Source organism: Eurosta solidaginis, chromosome 2, assembly GCF_040869045.1.
Source record: "Eurosta solidaginis isolate ZX-2024a chromosome 2, ASM4086904v1, whole genome shotgun sequence".
In the NCBI taxonomy this organism is placed as follows: Eukaryota; Metazoa; Arthropoda; class Insecta; order Diptera; family Tephritidae; genus Eurosta; species Eurosta solidaginis.
The window spans coordinates 14086405-14104485 of record NC_090320.1 but is presented as its reverse complement, the minus strand read 5'-3'; the positions used below and the strand labels follow the sequence as shown (position 1 = coordinate 14104485).

General features: G+C 33.5%; 1 long non-coding RNA gene across 1 annotated transcript in view; it reads right to left on the bottom strand.

Moving 5' to 3' along the window:
* LOC137239337 (uncharacterized) overlaps positions 1-4543 on the bottom strand; it is a 222814-nt gene extending 218271 nt beyond the window's left edge. The window contains exon 1 of the long non-coding RNA XR_010949331.1: positions 3694-4543. This is a non-coding gene — a long non-coding RNA (uncharacterized lncRNA). The remainder of the gene's footprint in view (positions 1-3693) is intronic.
* Positions 4544-18081: the final 13538 nt, after the last annotated feature.

Here is an 18081-nt window from a genome sequence, read left to right as displayed (position 1 = left end):
AATAGAAGTAGGATTAATGAAGACAAACAAAAAACCGCTGTGATGGCTGAATGGTTATAGCAGCGGCGCCTAAACATTGCCGATGAAGGAATTTAGCAGTTCCCGAAATGGATCTATACAACGAGCTTTGGCAGTTGTCTAAATTTTTTCTTTCTTCTATTCTAATTTAAAAATTTTTTCAATTAAGAAAAAATTTATCATAACAATAATAATGATAAAAAATTATTGTTAGACCTTGAGCTCGATTCGAACCCGCGATCTTAAAATCAGTAGGCCGATATAACAACAAAAATTGTTAATACATCCCAGAGCACGGGGAAAAAGTGTCAATAAAATATGACACTATGGCGGCATTGCCATAAAACAAGTCCAATTTTCACATCCATTCTGCAACAGATGTCGCAGTGTTGTGAATATCAATTGGCACGAACCAGAATAGAAGTAGGATTAATGAAGACAAACAAAAAACCGCTGTGATGGCTGAATGGTTATAGCAGCGGCACCTAAACGTTGCCGATGAAGGAATTTAGCAGTTCCCGAAATGGATCTATACAACGAGCTTTGGCAGTTGTCTAAATTTTTTCTTTCTTCTATTCTAATTTAAAAATTTTTTCAATTAAGAAAAAATTTATCATAACAATAATAATGATAAAAAATTATTGTTAGGCCTTGAGCTCGATTCGAACCCGCGATCTTAAAAAAAAAAATTTCATGAGAAATGCCGATATAGGTATCAAACGAAAGGTATTTCACTCCGCGTTACAATAGAGACATTTTTGAGTAGGATTACCAAATAGGGTTGCCACCTATTCGAAATAAAAAAAATTGCCTGAGATATGCCGATATGGGTATCAAACGAAAGGTATTTCACTCCGCATTACAATAGGGACATTTTTGAGTAGGGTTGCCATTTAAGGTTGCCACTTATTCGAAATTAAAAAAAATTGCATGAGATATGGGTATCAAACGAAAGTTATTTCACTCAGCATTGCAATAGGGACATTTTTGAGTAGGGTTGCCATTTAGGGTTTCCACCTACTGGAAATTAAAAAAATTGCATGTGATATGCCGATATGGGTATCAAACGATAGGTATTTCACTCCGCATTACAATAGGTACATTTTTAAGTAGGGTTGCCATTTAGGGTTGCCACCTATTCGAAATAAAAAAAAATTCCACGAGATATGCCGATATGGGTATCAACCGAAAGGTATTTCACTCAGCATTACAATGGGGACATTTTTAAGTAGGGTTGCCATTTAGGATTGCCACCTATTCGAAATTGAAAAAATTGCATGAGATATGCCGATATGGGTATCAAACGAAAGTATTTCACTCCGCATTACAACAGGGACATTTTTGAGTAGGGTTACCATTTAGGGTTGGGGTAGTTAGACGAAATAGTACTCTACTTACTCATATTCTATTAAAGCTTTAAAGGAGAACATTAAAGTTAAAAATCTTCGTAAAAAAATCCTACACGTGATTCGACTTAATTTTCTAAATTTCATACACGCTAATAAACTTGAAATGCAATATCAAGGCACCGTGGCAAATTCCAGCAAAATATATTTAAATATGAAATGAATAATTGCAATTTCTCACAGATTACTATTAGAAAGACTTCTCACCGTAGCAAAAAGATATCTCACCGAGGTAATTTTCTACCGTCTACTAGAGGCATATGTTCAATTTGAAAACGACATCTAACCATTTAACTACTTACCAACAAATGGTGCTTAGGGAAATAAATTGACATTTAATTAAACTATCTGATAGTTGTCATTCGTGAAATTTACAATTTTTTAGAATGTAATAAAATTGTGAGACTTTCATAGTGTACTATCTTTACCCGGCGTACGTTGTGCCGCCCGAGATCGAATGGATGTTGCGTTATTTTTTGTGTTTTGTTTGTTGATAATTTAATTTATTGTTCTGTAAATTGAATTGAATTTTGTGCGCATTTTTGGTGAAATTTTCTGTTAAAACATTTTATTCTTGTATCTTATTGTAATGCATGTGGGTGCACAATAGTTTTGGTTTATTCGTTCGGTGCAAAGATAAACAAATTTTTTGGTGCTCCAACTCTAGAGCAAGCAACATATAGCTGGCCATGGGAAAAGCACGGACTCTCTAAATTTGAGCCTGCAACAGTAAGCGATGTTCCTTGTGCTTTGTTGATTGTAATTTCAAAAGCAAGGCGTACAGGAAACTGGAAGCGCTTAAAATCGAATGGCAAATCTGTAGGAATCATTTGGATTCGTGGTATGAGGACATTTCACATTTGCTTTTACCGCTGATGATTGTTGCTTTGATTACATTCGGCATTAATTTCTAAACGCAAAGTCTGGCTCCATTGCCAAGAAGCATGATTGGTGAGCCAATTTTCAAAGTTGATATATGCGCAGGCATTCCTTTTGGTTCTAAGGAGTATAGAAATTCATTTGGATAATTCACAATTTTATCTTCATCTGTAACTGTGTTTATCGATTATATTTCTTCACTTCACCAGGAAATTGTTTTTGAATGCGATCATTGGTTTTGTAAACATGCTCATTTTTGGGCGCTAAGATAGTTCGTTCGCATAGCCAAAAAAACAAAAATATTTAAATTTAAAATTCTTAATTCTGAAATATGAAAAACTTTCGTCTTGATCGAAGGAACCTAGAGCCAAAATTTGGTGATGATCGAAGTATGGCGAACACATTTTAATAGTGAACGCACACACAGAATTTCATTTTTATAGAAAATGTAGATAGACTGGAGCTAAACAATTTTTTTGTAACAGCGGCAGATTACTAAACGTCCAAAAGGCATAACAGCCAAACTCAACAATGCAGTCAAACTTTAGGTGTTAAAATAACTTAAGTTTGTACGGCAGCCAAAGTTTTCCCCCATTCCACATTTTACTGGAGGTGTTAGGACTTAACGTCACAGAGCTCCTTACCAATTTTAATTATCCCACCATTACGACATCCAGATATATGCAGTATAATATATATTCCATTTGTATGGGAGATGCCACGCCCCTTTTTCCCAATTCCCTATTTTCTTGGCGGTGTTAGGGGTTGACCTCATATAACTCCTTACTGAATTTCAATGTTCTGGCATGTATACTTCAAAGTTATGCAGTACCAAAGATTCCATTTGTATGGGAGGTGCCCTTTTATATATCGAAATTATTTTTAGCCTAAAACCTTTCCGTTGATCGAAGGAACCCATAACCAAAATTTGGTGATGATTGAAGTGTGGGAAATACGTTTCCATAGCGAACACACACACAGAATTTGATTTTTGTATATAAAGATGTAGATAGACTGAAGCTAAACAATTTTTTTTGTAACAGCGGCAGATTACTGAACGTCCAAAAGGCATAACAGCCAAACTCAACAATGCAGTCAAACTTTAGGTGTTAAACAAATGTACAACAATAACATGAAAATCTCCAACTTTTTTGCAAATATCTCCTCACAGAGCTAAAAAAAATTACATTTCCGTCAGATCAAGACGTGTCTTTTGACACTGCCCCCGAAATTTTTTGACGCGTATTATCAGTCAATTTGTTCTAGACTTTTATCTTCTTTAGCACCAAATAATCGTCACAAAAAATGTAATGCTTCAGAGGTGATTTGTTCAGCGATTTAAAAAAGTACTTGCTTGTAAAAATATTATAAACAAAAATTAACTACTCACCTTACTTGAAAATAGGGCAACCCTCTCTTATTCAGATTGTGACTTCCACTTCTTTTTTCATTAATGTTCGTTTAATTTTTTATAAAAATTGAAGGTCATATTTGCAACCGATTTTACCTAACCACTTTCACTTTACTAACAGTCTTGCACACACACATACGTTTTTCTCTCGCTAGAGCGATTTGTTTACACTACAACACTTTTTTCCAGCTCTTCATCACTTTTATACCACCCACAAGTATGTATGTAGGTATGGGCATTGCATAGAGATGCTTATAAAACTGTTTTTAATTTAAGTCAGCTTCGAATGCAAAATTACCGGCTTACTAAAATTGGACTGCACTGAAAATTGCGAAACCATCCACCTTGCGAAAATCAAACAAATTAACATAACATATGAATCAGCCTAATGTACATACCTACACATAAACTTGCACGCGCATGCATTTTTTTCAGCACTTTTTTCACCGAGCACTTGTTGCACTATTGTGGCTTGTAAACATTGAAATTTACGTATAAAAATAAGAAAAGGCAATTTACTTTTATTTTATAATAATTATTATTCTTTTATATTAACGCACACACTTCACTTTTCACAATTTAATTTAATTGCAAGTAATCACTTCGCTTTGATTTGACGTGTTTAAAGCTTCGCGGCGTAACAGCAACTAAAAATTGAGGAATACTGCGTGGATTTATTACATACATATATTGCTTTGGTCGCTGCAGCGCGCTGTATTCACCAGTATAACATGATTGAATTTTAAATTGCATACTTTTAGGCAAAAAGCAGTATTATCGCAGTGTTTGAACTCCTACCGCTATAGTGGTTTATTAAGCTTTTCTTCAACTTCTGCGAAAGATTGTTTTATTTTTATTAAAGATTTTACACTGAATGAATTAAATGAATAATTTAATATATTTTTTATGATGAATAAAATGTAAAAAAAATATTTATTGATTTGATAATTAAAATAAGTAAAACGAATTCTTACAGGCATTTTTGCGTTGTTTTCATCAAATTGATGCTCAGCATTAAAACGGTTTTATTTAGCTTGACTCTGTATAGCGGCCGGCCGGCCGTTGTGAACGAATTTTGTAATTAAAATTTAAGTAACTTCCCGATAAGCTACTAGCTTGACACTGGGAATATAGTTCAGAACCCGATGATGACAATGTAATACTAAGAAAACAACTCCGATAGGTGGCGCATGGATCGAAATTTAAAAAAAAAAATCGTATTTGTGGTCCGATTTGGCTCATATTTGAAACACATATTACATACAGAAATAGAAATCGCTTTATGAAAAAAATCACGCTAGGTGCGGAAAGGATCGTGATATTAAAAATACTCGTATTTGTGGTCCGAATTGGCTCATATTTGGAACAAAGATTACATACAGTCCGGTAGAAGTGACATCAAAATACTTTGCAGTTCAAGGAGGGACAAGCATACATGTCGCCCAGTCCAGTAAAGTCTTTGGAAGGATTATGTATTGTGGACTTCGATTGTAACAAATTGTCAGAAAAGAGTCATTGTAATAATGAGTTACTAAATGAACTAAATACAATGATAAATAATAGGCAATTAAGTAAATACTAAGAACTTGAAAATAAAATAATTCAAAAAAATTTCGAGTTAAAATCGTATATATTGAAAACCATACTTACATTAAGTATCTAATAATAATACTAAAAGCTAGAAAATAAATAGGACAATTAAATGAAAGCGTTGGTCGCGTGAAATTGCTAAAAATATGAGGCGTAGCATAACCTGATTAAGGTTCAGTTGGTCTTAATTATGACTATCAATGGAAATTTGACGCGTCCAACGTTTTTATTTAATTGTCTGATCAACGCCCTAAATTGATGAGGAGTGTGATGCCTAGTACCTAGGACCTACCTAATTATTTTCTAGCTTTTAGTATTATTATTACTTAATGTAAGTATTGTTTTCAATAAAACCGTTTAATTTAAAATTTTTTAAATTATTTTATTTCTTGTCACACTCATTGCAAACATTTTCTATTAGCAATATAGCGATATTACATATATGGTTGTGGTGCTAGGGTAATAGTCTAGAACAGCGGTCGGATGCTAGAACCTATCCAAAAATATTGGGAGTTGTGTCAAAAGGAGCGGTTTAGCCTCAGTATCAATCAGGGCTGTCATGGAATCGAAGTCGGTTTTGCGTTTTGTCGAAGTTGCAAACCAATATTGATTTAAATTGGTTTTGCTGTTTTCGAATGTAAATAAAAGCGATGTTCGAATCAGCTGTTTTGCAGTTTTATCGGTGCACCGACAATTTTCATGTTAATTTTTTTGGCAAAATTTTATAAAACTATTGTTTTGTGCATCTAAACAGAAATAAACCAATTTATTGACATTAAAATGGCATTTATGTTATTGGAAAAAGAAGGTTGGGAAAAGGTCAAAAGCAAAATTGTGAGAGATCGCAGCAATCTATTTGAGTTGCCAGAGACAGCGTAATTAAAAATAGTTCTTAATGTGGGTTTCTAAATATTTATAGTGTATTTGCAGTTACATTTAATAATATCGCATAAAAAAGGGGCTTTCCGAATGGTATTGAACACCAGACGCTTAACCCGCTCGAAAATTCTTCCAGTGCTGCAACTAGCTGTTGCCTTACGATTTTTAGCTGAAGGATCCTATCAAAGATCAGTTGGCAAGGATTCTAGCATGAGGAAGAAGCACTGTGTCAACGATTTTAGAAGATGTGCTTCATGAAGCCCTTCGCAATATCTGGATGTTTCTCCATAAATTCAATCAAAAAAATTAATTTTAATGCTTTCCCCTATTAAGAGTGAAAATATATGTAAATTTACATTTATTTTTATAAAAGAAACCTTTATTTACTTACATTTTCAGAAAATATCCAACCGCAAGAGAAAAACAACTATGAAAAAATTAAATCCAACAGCATTTAACTAATTGGTTTGTTTCCGATAGCAAAATTGATATTATCGGAGTCTGTGACAACTAAAACCGGCACTATTCCAATTCGAACATTAAACTGATAACATTGGATTTCATGACACCAGAGTAATTTTTTTGTCGTTTTTAAATCTGCTTCCGACAACAATTGGATTCCATGACAGACCTGAATAATCAGAAGGTGGAAACAAAATATTGCGTCTATCAAAAATGTTCACGAAAATCCGATATATTATAACCCCGGACCACTCAGAAGCCAGGAATCCAGAACACCATCCCGTATTGGCGGCCCACGTTTGCGCTTAAAAAAACTACCCTGGGTGGGTAAACACCGGTCTGGGATCAAAAATCCGAGCTAAGCACCTTTCTACACAACTTTTCTTCATGTGCGCAACGAAATTATTAAAATTACATGAATATTTCCAACTTTTTTTGCAAATACCAATTCACAGAGTTAAAATTTTACTTTTACGCTAAGTCCGGACGCCTCGTTTGACACTCCTGTCTATATTTTTTGAGGCGTATTAGCAGTGAATCGGTGTTCTAGACTTTTACCGTTACTTCGTAAGCACCAAATATTCGTGACAATAGAATGTGGTGTAACAGAGAATTCGAATTTTTTAAAAAGAAAAAAGTAGTTACTTGAAGATCTTTGAAAAAAAAAAAATTAACGACTCACCTTACTTCAATAAATGTAAATCAATCCATTCTTCTTCAGTTTGTGACTCCCGCTTTTTTCATTCATTTCCATTTAATTTTTTTCTAAAGATTAAGACTCATATTTGAAAACGATTTTATCTAACTACTTTCATTTTTCTTACACACTTGCATACTCATATACATTTTTCACTCGCTACAGCGAATTTTTCCATTTTCTTTGCACTACAACACTTTTTTTAGCTTTTCAGCACTTTTATGCACCCACAATTATGTATGTAGGTATGAACATTGCATAAAGGTATAAAACAATTTTTAATTTAAGTCAGCTTCGAATGCAAAATTACCGGCTTACCAAAATTGGACAGCGCTGAAAATTGCAAAGCTATCCACCTTGCGAAAATCAAACAATTTAACATAGCGTATGAAACAGCCTAATGTACATACCTACATACAAACTTGCACACGCATGTATTTTTCTGCACGTTTGGAACTTTTTTTCTCACCGAAAACTTGTTGAGCTACTCGACTTGTGAACTTGAAATTTACGTATGCATACAAAGAACAAACATGCCCGGAATTTACTTTTTTACTATTATTTTATAAGAATTATTTTTCTTCAATATTAATTCCCGCACTTCACTTTTCACAATTTAATTTAATTGCAATTAATCACTTCACGTTAGATTTGACGTTTGACGTGTTTAAAGCTTCGCGGCGGAACAGCAACTAAAAATTGAGGAAACCAACAACACGAATACTGCGTGCATATATTGCACATCTTGCTTTGGTCGCTCGCTGCATGGCGCTGTATTTATCAGTACAGCTTGATTGAATTTTAAATTGCATATTTTTAGGCAAAAAGTAGTATTATCGCAGTGTTTGGACTCCTACCGCTATAGTGGTTTATTAAGCTTTTTTTTCAACTTCTGCGAAAGATTGTTTTATTAATATATTTTTTGATGAAGAAAATGTAAAAAAAAAAATATTTTTTATTTTATTCAGCAAATTGATGCTCAACATTAAAAAGGTACATTTCTAAACGGTTTTATTTAGCTTGACTCTGTATAGCGGCCGGCCGGCAGTTGTGAACGAATTTTGTAATTGAAATTTAAGTAACTTCCCGATAAGCTACAAGCTTGAAACTTGGAATATAGTTCAGAATCCGATGACAATGCAATAAATAAATAATAGTTTAAAAAAACTAAAAAAACACGCTTTTATAGCAAACCGAACTAAAAAATAGAAAATAATTTTCAATTGAAAAGGGTTTATATAACAGTAGTAGAAGGTCAAACAATCGTTTATAGTTAATTACCTCAAAATAAAATTATAATAAAATTTAAGTTATTAACAGAATAATTTAATTCACATTAGAAAGCGTGTGGTGCTTGATATTGAGTGTTACAATCATTCTATTGGCAACTATCTGAGAGGAAAGATATGAAATGTAGTCAAATGCACCCCACGCTTTTTACTCTGAATTAAATTATTCTGTTAATAACTTAAATTTTATTATAATTTTATTTTGAGGTAATTAACTATAAACGATTGTTTGACCTTCTACTACTGTTATATAAACTCTTTTGAATTGAAAATTATTTTCTATTTTTTAGTTCGGTTTGCTATAAAAGCGTGTTTTTTTAGTTTTTATAAACTATTATTTATTTTTAATTTTTTAGTTCAAGTAATTTTAAAAGTTTTAGTCGAGAGTGATGAAACCTCGAAACGCCAGCGGTCCATGGATGAATCCAACCCCACGGCACCGAAAAGGGGCAAGACGCAGGGAGGCTGGACGCGGTCTTTCGCCGAAATTGCCAAGGGTCGGCAAATCATTGGCATTATAGACGAGATCAGCGAAGATTGCAGGATCCCGAAACAACAGTGTAAGTGGATCGAGGTCGCGCTCGCTACGGTGGCCGTTAAGGTTAAAAATACAACCCTGGTCCACCGCCATCTTACACCGATGCAGGGCGTTTCCAGGGCTATGTCTAGCTAAGTGCCTGTGACGACGCCAGGTCGGTCAACCTCTATAGGGCCCCGTCACGCTGATAGGGGTGGTAAATCCGGGCGCGCGTCTCAAGGTAGTGGAGGCGCGTGATATCCCCTCACGACCAAGGGCTAGAGCCTGGGTTCCAGTGACGCCAACGGACCCAGCTGACATCCTGGAGCTGATCCAGGAGAACAACCCGCCACAGGTTTGGAAATCAACCCGGATAAAACCGAGCTTCGTCTCTTCACGAGGAGGTACAAAGTACCAAATCTTACACCGCCAAGAATTGGGGTACGTTCTTAGCGTTACCGATCAAGTCAAGTATTTGGGAGTCATTCTGGATAAGAAGCTATTATGGAGTGACCATATAGTGGAGCGATCCAAGAAGGCAGCAGCAGAGCTGTTCACCTGCAAGAGGGCAATTGGCACCTCCTGGGGATTCTCCCCTAAGGTGACCTACTGTATTTAGATAGCCATTATGCGCCCGATTCTTCTTTATGGTGCCTTGGTCTGGTGGCCTGCACTAGCTAAAAGTACCTATCTTAAAATGCTTCAAAAGGTGCAACGGAGTTCGGAGCTCTGCATTACCGGGGCTCTCGGTTCCACTCAAGATTCCGTTACATACATACATGGATACATAGATACATAGATAGATACCGGCCAAGCTAATAAACGCGTGTTAAAAAGGGCTCCAGTATGCTCTTTCGTAGATGTGCCATGCATCCACTTCTATCATTAACAAGGGAATGCGTTTATCGCATTATGTGAAAGCTTTCAAATCTATGGCCATTTGGGGTGGTCACAAGTTCAATTGACCTTATGTCCGTTAACCTTATGTGACCCCACCATCACATTATTGCATTGTCGTCGAGCCTTGATACGTGTGCAAAGTTTCAATCAAACTTATGGTCATTCAAAGTGGTAATAAGGCCAATTGACCTTATGGCCGTTGACCCTATGTCACCACACCATCACATTAATGCATTGTTATCGAGCCTTGATACGTGTGCAGTTTTAATCAAACTTATGGCCATTCAAAGCGGTAGTAAGTCAATTGACCTTATGGCAGTTGACCTTATGTCACCACACCATCACAATAATGCATTGTCATCGGTCTTTGATACGTATGCAAAGTTTCAAATTAATAAGACTTCTAGAAACCGGTGAAAATTAAGCTCAAAAATTCCGTTACATAGATATAGGCCAAGCTAATAAAAGCGTGTTAAAAAGGGCTCCAGTATGCTCTTTCGTAGATATGCCATGCATCCACTTCTATCATTAATAAAGGAATGCGTTTTTCGCATTATGTGCAAGGTTTCAAATCTATGGCCATTTGGGGCGGTCATAAGTTCAATTGACCTTATGTCCGGTAACCTTATGTCACCTTACGATCACATTATTGCATTGTCATCGAGCCTTGATACGTGTGCAAAGTTTCAATCAAACTTATGGCCATTCAAAGTGGTAATAAGGGCAATTAACCTTATGGCCGTTGGCCTTATGTCACCACACCATCACATTAATGCATTGTCATCGAGCCTTGATATTTGTGCAAAGTTTCAATCAAACTTTTTTTTTCATTTCAATTATTTATTACGACTCGAAGAGCCTAGCTTATACAATTAAAAAAAAAAAGTAAGGACGGGACTGTCAATAATCTTATCCCATTCGTAATCTCCGAATAATCGGTTGTATAAGATAAGAAATATATAGTGAACAGATCTACATACCTAAACGATTTCTAAGATAAATATAAAATAAAAAATAGGTAGGTACTTTGTGTGAGGATGCAAAGTTTCAGGTTTTTTGTGGTCTGCATGTAAAAACTATGACTACGAATCACGTATTTCAAAAATATATGACGTAAACATAACTATTTGATGAAACTTGATGAATTTTGAAGCTTCTAGCCGTAAAAAAGGGGCAAAAATGACAGTTTATATGAAGTATATAATATATATACCACCGATCTCTATGATTTTTCAGACAACAATATATGCTATATATGTAAGCATTTTGTGAAATTTGAAGTTTCTAGCTGTTAAAACGGGGCAGAAATTGCGCAAAGTTTCTTATCTGAACAATCGGTTGTATGAGATATATACTATATATACAACCGATCTCTATGATTTTTTCAGACAACAATATATGCTATATACGTAAGGAATCGGTGAAATTTGAAGCTTAAAGCTGTTAAAATGGGGTAGAAATTGCGAAAAGTTTCTTATCTGAACAATCGGTTGTATGAGATATATACTATATATACAACCGATCTCTATGATTTTTTCAGACAGTTGGTGAAATTTGAAGCTTCTAGCTGTTAAAATGGGGCCGAAATCGCAAAAAAAATATATATATACTATATATACCATCATATATATATTATATATATCATCGATCTCTATGATTTTTTGACACAACAATACATACTATATACGTAAGCAATCGGTGAAATTTGAAGCTTATAGCTGTTAAAATGGGGTAGAAATTGCGAAAAGATTCTTATCTGAACAATCGGTTGTATGAGATATATACTATATATACAACCGATCTCTATGATTTTTTCAGACAACAATATATGCTATATACGTAAGGAATCGGTGAAATTTGAAGCTTAAAGCTGTTAAAATGGGGTAGAAATTGCGAAAAGTTTCTTATCTGAACAATCGGTTGTATGAGATATATACTATATATACAACCGATCTCTATGATTTTTTCAGACAACAATATATGCTATATACGTAAGCATTCGTTGAAATTTTAAGCCTCTAGCTCTTTAAATAAGGCAGTAATTACGAAAAGTTCCTTATCTGAACAATCGGTTGTGGGGGATATATACTATATATACGACCGATCTCATCAATTTTTTCAGGCAACAATATGTGCAATATACGAAAGTATATGGTGAAGTTTGAAGCTTCAATCTGTTAAATTGGGTAAGATATTACAAAAATCCTCTTTTTCTGAAAAATCGGTTGTAAGGAGGATATATGCTATAGTGGTCCAATCCGGTCGGTTCCGACAAATGTCTAATCGGACACCCAAATACACCCGCTCACCAAATTTTATCAAGATATCTCAAAAATTGAGGGACTAGTTTGCATACAAACAGACAGACGGACAGACGGACAGACGGACAGACGAACATGGCTAAATCAACTCAGCTCTTCAACCTGATTATTTCGGTATACTTAATGGTGGGTCTATATATTTGCCTTTAAGGACTTACAATATTCGGTTTCGTGACGAAATTAATATACCATTTCATTTTCATGAAAGGTAAAAAAATAGGTAGGTTCTTTGTGTGGGGATGCAAAGCTTCACGTTTTTTGTGGTCTGCATATAAAAACTATAACTACGAATCACGTATTTCAAAAATATATGACGTAAACGTAACTATTTGATGAAATTTGATGAATTTTGAAGCTTCTAGTCGTAAAAAAGGGGCAAAAATTACAGTTTATATGAAGTATATAATATATATACCACCGATCTCTATGATTTTTTCAGACAACAATATATGCTATATACGTAAGCATTTTGTGAAATTTGAAGTTTCTAGCTGTTAAAACGGGGCAGAAATTGCGCAAAGTTTCTTATCTGAACAATCGGTTGTATGAGATATATACTACGTATACCACCGATCTCAATGATTTTTTCAGACATCAATATATGCTATACACGTAAGCATTTGGTGAAATTTGAACCTTCTAGCTGTTAAAATGGGACCGAAATCGCAAAAAAAAATATATATACTATATATATATGCTATATATACCATCATATATATATTATATATATCACCGATCTCTATGATTTTTTGACACAACAATACATACTATATACGTAAGCAATCGGTGAAATTTGAAGCTTATAGCTATTAAAATGGGGTAGAAATTGCGAAAAGTTTCTTATCTGAACAATCGGTTGTATGAGATATATACTATATATACGACCGATCTCTATGATTTTTTCAGACAACAATATATGCTATATACGTAAGCAATCGGTGAAATTTGAAGCTTATAGCTGTTAAAATGGGGTAGAAATGCGAAAAGTTTCTTATCTGAACAATCGGTTGTATGAGATATATACTATATATACAACCGATCTCTATGATTTTTTCAGACAACAATATATGCTATATACGTAAGCATTTTGTGAAATTTGAAGTTTCTAGCTGTTAAAACGGGGCAGAAATTGCGCAAAGTTTCTTATCTGAACAATCGGTTGTATGAGATATATACTATGTATACCACCGATCTCAATGATTTTTTCAGACATCAATATATGCTATACACGTAAGCATTTGGTGAAATTTGAAGCTTCTAGCTGTTAAAATGGGGCCGAAATCGCAAAAAAAAATATATATATACTATATATACCATCATATATATATTATATATATCACCGATCTCTATGATTTTTTGACACAACAATACATACTATATACGTAAGCAATCGGTGAAATTTTAAGCTTATAGCTGTTAAAATGGGGTAGAAATTGCGAAAAGTTTCTTATCTGAATAATCGGTTGTATGAGATATATACTATATATACAACCGATCTCTATGATTTTTTCAATATACTATATATATATACTATATATACCACCATATATATACTATATATACCACCGATCTTTATGATTTTTTCAGAAAACAATATATGCTATATACGTAAGCTTTCTTTGAAATTTTAAGCCTCTAGCTCTTTAAAAAGGGAGTAATTACGAAAAGTTCCTTATCTGAACAATCGGTTGTGGGGGATATATACTATATATACGACCGATCTCATCAATTTTTTCAGGCAACAATATGTGCAATATACGAAAGTATATGGTGAAGTTTGAAGCTTCAATCTGTTAAATTGGGTAAGATATTACAAAAATTCTCTTTTTCTGAAAAATCGGTTGTATGGAGGATATATGCTATAGTGGTCCGATCCGGTCGGTTCCGACCAATGTCTAATCGGACACCCAGATACACCCGCTCACCAAATTTTATCAAGATATCTCAAAAATTAAGGGACTAGTTTGCATACAAACAGACAGACGGACATAGCTAAATCAACTCAGCTCTTGATTATTTCGGTATACTTAATGGTGGGTCTATCTATTTTCCTTTAAGGACTTACAATTTTCGGTTTCGTGACGAAATTAATATACCATTTCATTTTCATGAAAGGTATAATTATTGCATTAATTAACAATAAGTACAGTAGTTTAAATAGATATATGTATATATATATATATATATATATAAACGAGGAAATTTGTAATTTTAGAATAAGATATATAAATTAGGAATACGTATCACAAACCAGCTCAGATCTTAGTATTTATTTTATCCTCATAGATTTGACGTAAGTGTATAACCTTTTTTTAAACATTGAGTTATTATCACTATTTTTTATGTATTCAGGTAGTTCATTGAAGCATTTTAACCCTTTGTAAAAAAGACTATTCTGTTCAGATTCTGTTTTATAATTAGGTAATTTGAAATCATTTCTTTGGCTTGTATTTCTTCCATGGACATCACAATTAACTCTAATATTTGTTCTTAAGTATTCAGGTAAATTTCCGGTTTTTATATTGTATATAAACTTCATCGTAAAGAAAAATATTTGTTGCTTCACGCTCATCCAATTTAAACTAAGTAGCATATCTTTTATTGGGGTATCATAACGTTTATTTAAGATGAATCGCATAGCTTTATTCTGCATTTTTTGCAATTTATCGATTTGCGAATCTTTCATAACAAATAAAATTGTAGAGCAATATAAAAAGTAAGGTTCAACAACGGATCGATATACTTTAGTTTTATAGTAATTACTTAGGTTTTTGCAGGTTCTTTGCATAAACCATATTTTAGTTGCTATTTTATTTGTTATATAAGCGACATGGGCCTTGAATTTAAATTTACAATCTATTACGATACCAAGGTATTTGATAGAATCTACGTTTTCAATTTCTGAATTATTTATTTTGAGAGTACCAATATCGGAAACATTCTTTCTAGTTATTAACATGTATTTAGTTTTTTCGATATTAAGTTTAAGTTTGTTAGTGCATATATAATATAAAGGGCATTTAAGTCACTTTGTAAATTATTTCTTAAATGATTTTAATTTCTACCACTTATCCAAATTAGTGCATCGTCAGCAAACAATTTTATTGAACTATATTTCAAAATTGAATTAATATCATTAATGTAAATGTTGAATAAAATTGGAGCGAGGACAGAGCCTTGTGGAAGCCCAACCCTAACATCCACTTCATCTGACAACGATGAGCCAATGATTGTTCTTTGTTTACGGTTGCTTAAAAAACTTTTAAACCAGTCTAGTTCTAAACCTTGAATGCCTATGTCTGATAATTTTTCCACTAGTATTTTTATACTTATGGTTTCAAAAGCTCTTTTAAGATCAACAAAAATTGCTAAAATCGACATTTTATTACTAAGATCATCTTTCCATTCAGCTAAAACCATATTTAATGCTGTTTCACAGCCTGATTGTTGATGTATAAGTATTAAGCATGAAAACAAATACCAGCAGGATGGCCTAGTGGTTAAAGGCTACTGCAGTTTCACCATGTGATTCACGGTTCGAAGTCCGGTGAAACCTTTGATAACATTACAAAATTGCCTGATGATGATTACGTTGGCGGTTTTCGAAATGGTCCACCGCAATATGCCAGTAAATGTTTCTTTCTTTTCAGTTTCTCTTAGAAAAAACATAATAATTGAAATTCAATTATTATAAGCCGGTGTTAAGCTCATGAATTCTTAAATATAAGTATCTTATTTTTTTCTAAGTACTGAACCAATTGGTTCTTTACCACAAGTTCTAAAATTTTTTCATCGCTGGGCAATGAATTTATGGGCCGTAACTCCTCTGCTTTAATAGTATTTTTAACCTTCTCTATGGGAACAATTGTTGAAGTTTTCCACATACTAGGCACTATGCCACTACTTAAACTTTCATTTACTATTTGAGAATAGAAGAAGCCTAAATAGGGGGTTGCATCTTTCACCACACCATCTGATAACAATTTTTTTCCACCTCTCACAGCTTTGAACTTACTGACAAGTTCAGCGATGTCATCTGATCCAACTTTGATAAATTTAAAAACGCAGTTTCTTTGATTAGTTATATATACTTCTCTATCAAATACCTCTATATTATTACAAATATCAGTAATACTATCAACAAAATATTTATTTAAGTTGACAGCAATTTCCGATTCGCCACTGTATATTTTACCGTTTATTACAATCTTCTTTATTGATGTATCTTCTTTTCCCATACTTATGGCCTGTTTTAGATATTTCCACATCATTTTGCTATCATGACAATTTTTAATTATATTATATTCCATATACTTAACTTTTTTAATTTTTACCAACTGTTTGTATTTATTTTTTATATACCGGTATTCGTCCCAGTTTCCTGAGATTTGAGCCAGTTTGAAAAGTTCAAATTTGAATTTGTTCATATTGGCTAGCTCGTTGTCATACCATTTATTATGTATTTTTAAATGCACTACTTTTTCTCTGGTAAGATTTTGCATGATATTTAAAATGCTATTATTAATCAGCAAAACCTTACTCTCTAAATCAATATGATCAAAATTACTGAAATCACTGATGGCCATTCAAAGTGGTAATAAGGCCAATTGACCTTATGACCGTTGACCTTATGTCACCACACCATCACATTAATGCATTGTCATCGGTTCTTGATACGTATGCAAAGTTTCAAATTAATCAGACTTCTAGAAACCGGTGAAAATTAAGCTCAAAGATTCCGTTACATACAGGCCAAGCTAATAAAAGCGTGTTAAAAAAAGGTGGCGCATGTATCGAAATATTTCAAAAAATCGTATTTGTGGTCCGATTTGGCTTATATTTGGAACACATAATACATACATGAATAGAAATTGAGCTATGAAAAAATCGCCGCTAGGTGGCAGGTATCGAGGTATTCTAAAAAATCGTATTTGTTGGCCGATTATGCTTATATTTGGAACACATAAAACATACATGAATAGAAATCGACATATGAAAAAAATTGCGTCCAGATGGAGCAAGGATCGAGATATTTAAAAAATCGTATTTTTGGTCCGAATTGGCACATATTTGGAACAAAGATTACATACAGTCCTGTAGAAGTGACATCAAAATACTTTGCAGTCCAGTAAAGTCTTTGGAAGGATTATGTATTGTGGACTTCGATTGTAACAAATTGTCCGGAAAGAGTCCTTGTATAATGAGTTACTAAATGAACTAAATACGATGATAAATAATAGGCAATTAAATAAAAACTAAAAACTTGAAAATAAAATAATTTTAAAAAATGTTCAAGGTAAAATCGTATATATTGAAAACCATACTTACATTAAATTATAATAATACTAAAAGCTAGAAAATAAATAGGTAGGTCCTAGGTCAGCTATCTGGGGCACTGATCAGACAATTAAATAAAAGCGTTGGTCGCGTGAAATTGCTAAAAATGTGAGGCGTAGCATAACCTTATTAAGGTTCAGTTGGTCTTACTTATGACTATCAATGGAAATTTGACGCGTCCAACGTTTTTATTTAATTGTCTGATCAACGCCCTAAATTGATGAGGAGTGTGATGCCTAGTACCTAGGACCTACCTAATTATTTTCTAGCTTTTAGTATTATTATTACTTAATGTAAGTATTGTTTTCAATAAAACCGTTTAATTTAAAATTTTTAAAATTATTTTATTTTTTGTCACACTCATTGCAAACATTT